Here is a 7739-nt window from a genome sequence, read left to right as displayed (position 1 = left end):
CACCACAACAAACATGTAAAGGTTATGACCCAGCCGACTCCCTCTCCCAATATACAATAACCTACATCGCGAGAGAGAGTCTGGGTGACCTGACCTCACATTAGCCAGGTCAAATGTAACCTCGAGCTCAAGTCAAGAGGCCACAATCAACCCAGGGCCTCCCATGTCACACATTTGCCCCACCTGATGACTTTTCCAGAAGATACAACTTTTAGTTCTGAAAAGGTCCAGACCTGACCCTACATTAGCGAGGGCAAGCGTAAGGTGACACTCGCTGCCCCCCCCTGTTCAGCCCAACCTGACGGCTGGTCTTCCAATATAGGACGTCTGAGCCCCTCCCCTCAGAGAGTGTCTTGAATTCAAGAAGGGCCAGCTACCACGTCCCCAGTCCCGCCTCTCGAGAGAAGCCCGCCACTATGTAATGAAGTCTCAGCCGGGTCCATCGACAAGTGCTGTCAACTCCACGTGTAACAGTAAGTGCTGGCTGTGTAGACTGTAGAAGTGTAGTGATCCTGAACCCCCAAACGATTTGACTTAGTATGCCCATTCTAATTGTGAGGTTAGGTTATACGATAAATACCATAGTCTCTCATAAATTGTGTACGAACTCTATTAATCCCCCTATTGAACTAGTAAAATAAAGCTGTAACACGCATTGGTGTGTTTTATATATTTAGCACTTTGTAATTCGTGCCTGTGTTAATATACAGTGTTGACATCACACCTCGAGACACGTGGCATTGTGGAGGTAACACGTGGTTGTTGGCCGTCACACTGCTGGTATTGTGGAGGTAACACATGGTTGTTGGCCGCCACACTACTGTTATTGTGGAGGTAACACATGGTTGTTGGCCACCATACTACTGGCATTGTGGGTGGCCGCCACACTACTGGTATTGTGGAGGTAACACGTGGTTGTTGGCCGTCACGCTGGTATTGTTGAGGTAACACGTGGTTGTTGGCCGCCTGCTGGCATTGTGGAGGTAACATGTTGGCCGCCACTACTGGTATTGTGGGTAACGTGGTTGTTGGCCGTACTGCTGGTATTGGAGGTAACATGTTGGCACACTGCTGGTATTATGGGTAACATGGTTATTGGCCGCCACACTACTGGTATTGTGGAGGTAACATGTGGATTGGCCGCCCTGCGTGTGGAGGTAACACGGGTTGTTCGCCACACTGCTAGGTTGGTAACACGTGGTTGTTGGCCGCCACACTGCTGGCATTGTGGAGGTAACACGTGGTTGTTGGCCGCCACACTGCTGGTATTGTGGAGGTAACACGTGGTTGTTGCCGCCACACTGCTGGTATGGAGGTAACTTGTTGGCCGACAACTGCTGGTATTGTGGGGGAACATGTTGGCCGCCACACTACTGGTATTGTGGAGGTAACACGTGGTTGTTGGCCGCCCACTACTGGTGGTGGAGGTAACACGTGGTTGTTGGCCGCTCTGCTGCTTTGTGGAGGTAACATGTTGGTCGCCACACTACTGGTATGGAGGTAACACGTGGTTGGCCGCCACACTACTGGCATTGTGGAGGTAACACGTGGTTGTTGGCCGCCACACTGCTGGCACTGTGGAGTAACATGTTGGCGCCACACTGGTATGGTAACACGTGGTTGTTGGCCGCCACACTGCTGGTATTGGAGGTAACAGTTGGCGCCACTGTGGAGGTAAATGTTAGCCACACTGCTGGTACTATGGAGGAAACACGTGGTTGTTGGCCGCCACACTACTGGTATTTGGAGGTAACAGGTTGGCCGTCACACTGCTGGTATTGTGGAGGTAACACGTGGTGGTTGGCCGTCAACTGCTGGTAGTGGAGGTAACACGGTTGTTGGCCGCTACCCGCTGTTATTGGAGGTAACACGTGGTTGTTGGCCGCACACTGCTGGTATTGTGGAGGTAACATGGTTCCGCCACACTACTGGTATTGTGGAGGTAACACTGGTTGTTAGCCGCCACACTGCTGGTACTGGAGGTAACATGTTGGCCGCCACACTACTGGTATTGTGGAGGTAACATGTGTGGTAATTGGCCGCCACACTGGTAGTGGAGGTAACATGTGGTTGTTGGCCGCCACACTACTGGTATTGTGAGGTAACACGTGTTGTTGGCCGCCACACTGCTGGTATTGTGGAGGTAACAAGGTTGCTTGGCCCACACTGCTGGTATTGTGAGGTAACACGGTTGTTGGCCGCCACACTACTGGTATTGTGGAGGTAACACGTGGTTGTTGGCCGCCACACTGCTGGTAGTGGAGGTAAACGTGGTTGCTGGCCGCCACACTGCTGTTGGAGGTAACATGCCACACTACTGCGGGAGGTAACACGTGTTTGTTGGCCGCCACACTGTTGGTACAGGAGGTAACATGTTGGGCTGCCAACGTATGTGAGGTGTTGGCGCCACACTACTGGTATTGTGAAGGTAACATGTGGTTGTTGGCCGCCACACTACTGGTATGGTGGAGTAACATGTGATTGCTGGCCCGCCATACTGGTATTGTGTAGGTACTGCGGTTGTTGGCGCCATACGGGCATTGTGGAGGTAACACGTGTTGTTGCCACACTGCTGGTATTATGGAGGTAACATATGTGCCGTCACACTACTGGTATTGGAGGTAATATGTTGCCGCCACACTACTGGTATTGTGGAGGTAACATGTGGTTGTTGGCCGCCACACTACTGGTATTGTGGAGGTAACATGTTGGCCGCCACACTACTGTTATGGAGGTAACACGTGGTTGTTGGCCGCCACACTGCTGGTATAGGAGGTAACATGGCGTCACACTCTTGGTGGAGTAATATGTTGCCGCCACACACTGGTATTGTGGAGGTAACATGTGGTTGTTGCCGCCACACTACTGTTATTGTGGAGGTAACACGTGGTTGGCCGCCACACTGCTGGTATTGTGGAGGTAACACGTGGTTGTTGGCCGCCACACTGCTGGTATTATGGAGGTAACATATTGCCGTCACACTACGGTATTGTGGAGGTACGCCACCACACTACTGGTATTGTAGGTAACATGTGGTTGTTGGCCGCCACTACTGGTATTGTGGAGGTAACAGGTTGGGCCGCCACCACTGTTATTGTGGAGGTAACGTGGTTGTTGGCCGCCACACTGCTGGTATTGTGGAGGTAACATTTGGCGCAACTCTGGTATTGGACGTGGTTGTTGGCCGCCACACTACTGTTATTTGGAGGTAACACGTGGTTGTTGGCCGCCACTGCTGGTATTGTGGAGGTAACACGTGGTTGTTGGCCGCCACACTCTGGCATTGTGGAGGTAACATGTCGCCACACTGCTGGTATTGGGAGGTAACATGCCACCACACTGCTGGTGTTGTGAGGCACTGGTTGTTGGCCGCCAACTACTGGTATTGTGGAGGTAACATGTTGGCCGCCACACTGCTGGTATTGTGGAGGTAACATGTTGGCCACACTGCTGGCATTGTGGAGGTAACACGTGGTTGTTGGCCGCCACTGCTGGTATGAGGTAACACGTGGTTGTTGGCCGCCACACTACTGGTATTGTGGAGGTAACACGTGGTTGTTGGCCGCCACACTGCTGGTATTGTGAGGTAACACGTGGTTGTTGGCCGCAATACTCGGTATTGTGGAGGTAACACGTGGTTGTTGGCCGCCACACTACTGGTATTGTGAACACGTGGTTGTTGGCCGCCACACTGCTGGTATGGAGTAACATTTGGCCGTCACACTACTGGTATTGTGGAGGTAATATGTTACACTACTGTATTGTGAGAACATGTGGTTCGCCACATCTGGCATTGTGGAGGTAACACGTGGTTGTTGGCCGCCAGCTGGTATGTGGAGGTAACATGTTGGCCGCCACACTGCTGGTATTGCGGAGGTAACATGTGCTACCACACTGCTGGTGTTGCAGAGGTAACATTTGTTGTTGCGCCACACTACTGGTATTGTGAAGGCATGTGGTTTTGGCCGCCACACTACTGGTATGTGGAGGTACCATGGATTGTTGGCCGCCACATTACTGGTATTGTGAAGGTAACATCTGGTTGTTGCCGTCACACGGTATTGTGGAGGTAACATGTTGGCCGCCACACTACTGGTATTGTGGATGTAACACGTGGTTGTTGGCCGTCACACTGCTGGTAGGAGGTAACATGTTGGCCGCCACACTACTGGTATTATGGAGGTAACATGTGGTTATTGGCCGTCACACTGCTGGTATTGTGGAGGTAACACGTGGTTTTGGCCGCCCCACTACTGGTTGTGGAGGTAACACGTGGTTGTTGGCCGCCACACTGCTGGTATTGGAGTAACATGTGGTTGTTGGCCGCCACACTACTGGTATTGTGGAGTGATGTTGGCCGCCACACTGCTGGTATTATGGAGGTAACAGGTTGTTGGCCGCCACACTGCTGGTATTGTGGAGGTAACATGGTTGTTGGCCGCCACACTACTGGTATTGTGGAGGTAACATGTGGTTGTTGGCCGCCACACTACTGGTATTGTGGAGGTAACACGTGGTTGTTGGCCGCCACACTGCTGGCATTGTGGAGGTAACACGTGGTTGTTGGCCGTCACACTGCTGGTATTGTGGAGGTAACACATGGTTGTTGGCCGCCACACTACTGTTATTGTGGAGGTAACACATGGTTGTTGGCCACCATACTACTGGCATTGTGGAGGTAACATGTTGGCCGCCACACTACTGGTATTGTGGAGGTAACACGTGGTTGTTGGCCGTCACACTGCTAGTATTGTTGAGGTAACACGTGGTTGTTGGCCGCCACACTGCTGGCATTGTGGAGGTAACATGTTGGCCGCCACACTACTGGTATTGTGGAGGTAACACGTGGTTGTTGGCCGTCACACTGCTGGTATTGTGGAGGTAACATGTTGGCCGCCACACTACTGGTATTATGGAGGTAACATGTGGTTATTGGCCGCCACACTACTGGTATTGTGGAGGTAACATGTGGTTATTGGCCGCCACACTACTGGCATTGTGGAGGTAACACGTGGTTGTTAGCCGCCACACTGCTGGTATTGTGGAGGTAACACGTGGGTGTTGGCCGCCACACTGCTGGCATTGTGGAGGCAACACGTGGTGGTTGGCCGCCACACTACTGGTGTTGTGGAGGTAACACGTGGTTGTTGGCCGCCACACTACTGGTATTGTGGAGGTAACACGTGGGTGTTGGCCACCATAATACTGGCATTGTGGAGGTAACACGTGGTTGTTGGCCGTCACACTGCTGGTATTGTGGAGGTAACACGTGGTTGTTGGCCGCCACACTACTGTTATTGTGGAGGTAACACATGGTTGTTGGCCACCATACTACTGGCATTGTGGAGGTAACATGTGGTTGTTGGCCGCCACACTGTTGGCACTGTGGAGGTAACACGTGGTTGTTGGCCGCCACTGCTGGTATTGTGGAGGTAACATGTTGGCCGCCACACTGCTGGTACTATGGAGGAAACACGTGGTTGTTGGCCGCCACACTACTGGTATTGTGGAGGTAACACGTGGTTGTTGGCCGTCACTGCTGGTAGTAACACGTGGTTGTTGGCCGCCACACTGGTGATATTGTGGAGGTAACACGTCGTTGTTGGCCGCTATACTACTGGCATTGTGGAGGTAACACGTGGTTGTTGGCCGCCACTGCTGGTATTGTGGAGGTAACATGTTGGTCGCCATACTGTTGGTATTGCGGAGGTAACATGTAAGCCACCACACTGCTGGTGTTGTAGAGGTAACATGTTGTTTTTGGCCGCCACACTACTGGTATTGTGAAGGTAACATGTGGTTGTTGGCCGCCACACTAATGGTATGGTGGAGGTAACGCGTGATTTTTGGCCGCCACACTACTGGTATTGTGAAGGTAACATGTGGTTGTTGGCCGCCACACTACTGGTATGGTGGAGGTAACAAGTGATTGTTGCCCGCCACACTGCTGGTATTATGTAGGTAACACGTGGTTGTTGACCGCGACACTACTGGTATTGTGGAGGGAACACGTGGTTGTTGGCCGTCACACTGCTGGTATTGTGGAGGTAACACGTGGTTTTTGGCCGCCACACTACTGTTATTGTGGAGGTAACATGTTCTACCACAGTGCTGGTGTTGCAGAGGTAACATGTTGTTGGCCGCCACACTACTGGTATTGTGAAGGTAACATGTGGTTGTTGGCCGCCACACTATTGGTGGTGGTGGTAACATGTGATTGTTGGCCGCCACATTACTGGTATTGTGACCGCCACTACTGTGTGTGTGGAGGTAACATGTAGTTATTGGCCGCCACTTTACTGGCGCGTATGGAGGTAACACGTGGTTGTTGGCCGCCACGCACTGTTGATGGTAATGGAGGTAACACGTTAGCTGCCACACACACTGGTATGAGTGGGTAACGTGATTGTTGCCCGCCACACTGCTGGTATTGTGTAGGTAGCACGTGGTTTTTGGCCGCGACACTACTGGTATTGTGGACGTAACACCTGGTTGTTGGCCGTCACACTGCTGTTATTGTGGAGGTAACACGTGGTTGTTGGCCGCCACACTACTGTTATTGTGGAGGTAACACGTGGTTGTTGTCCGCCATACTACTGGCATTGTGGAGGTAACACGTGGTTGTTGGCCCCACACTGCTGGTATTGTGGAGGTAACATATTGGCCGCCACACTACTGGTATTGTGAGGTAATATGTGGTTGTTGGCCGCCACACCACACTACTGGTATTGTGTAGGTAACACGTTGTTCTTGGCCGTCACACTGCTGGTATTATGGAGATAGCACGTGGTTGTTGGCCACCTTACTACTGGCATTGTGGAGGTAACACGTGGTTGTTGGCCGCCACACTGCTGGTATTATGGAGGTAACATATTGGCCGTCACACTACTGGTATTGTGGAGGTAATGTGTTAGCCGCCACACTACTGGTATTGTGTAGGTAACATGTGGTTGTTGGCCGCCACTACTGGTATTGTGGAGGTAACACGTTGGCCGCACACTACTGTTGTATGGAGTAACACGTGGTTGCTGGCCGCCATACTCCTGGCATTGTGGAGAGTAACAAAGTGGTTGTTGGCCGCCACACTGCTGGTATTAAGGAGGTAACATATTGGCCGTCACACTACTGGTATTGTGGAGGCAATATGTTGGCCGCCACACTACTTGTAATTGTGTAGGTAACATGTGGTTGTTGGCCGCCACACCACTGGTATTGTGGAGGTAACACGTTGGCCGCCACACTACTGGTAGTGTGGAGGTAACACGTGGTTGTTGGCCTCCACTGCTAGTATTGTGGAGGTAATACGTGGTTGTTGGCCGTCACATTGCTGGTATTATGGAGGTAACATGTTGGCCGCCACACTGCTGGTATTGCGGAGGTAACATGTTGGTCGCCACACTGCTGGTATTGTGGAGGTAACATGTGGCTGTTGGCCGACACACACCTGGTATTGTGTAGGTAACATGTGGTTGTTGACCGCTACACTACTGGTATTGTGGAGTGTCATGGTTTTGGTATGAATCCGTGGTAGTAGGAGTAGGAGTATATTATATAAAGATAATAATATGTCGTATTTCTTATTTCTTACCGTAGAGTCCGATACCTTCACACTGATTACTTACGGGAGATTATGGCGTATCTACGTAGAAGTTCACTCCACCATTCGATATTCCATGATTTATACTTGATAAATGATGATTTAATGAATTCATTTAATTTTCAACATCTATCTAAGTTAC

This window comes from Homarus americanus, unplaced genomic scaffold (genome assembly GCF_018991925.1).
Source record: "Homarus americanus isolate GMGI-L3 unplaced genomic scaffold, GMGI_Hamer_2.0 scaffold25827, whole genome shotgun sequence".
Classification (NCBI taxonomy): domain Eukaryota; kingdom Metazoa; phylum Arthropoda; class Malacostraca; order Decapoda; family Nephropidae; genus Homarus; species Homarus americanus.
This window is presented reverse-complemented; position numbering follows the sequence as displayed.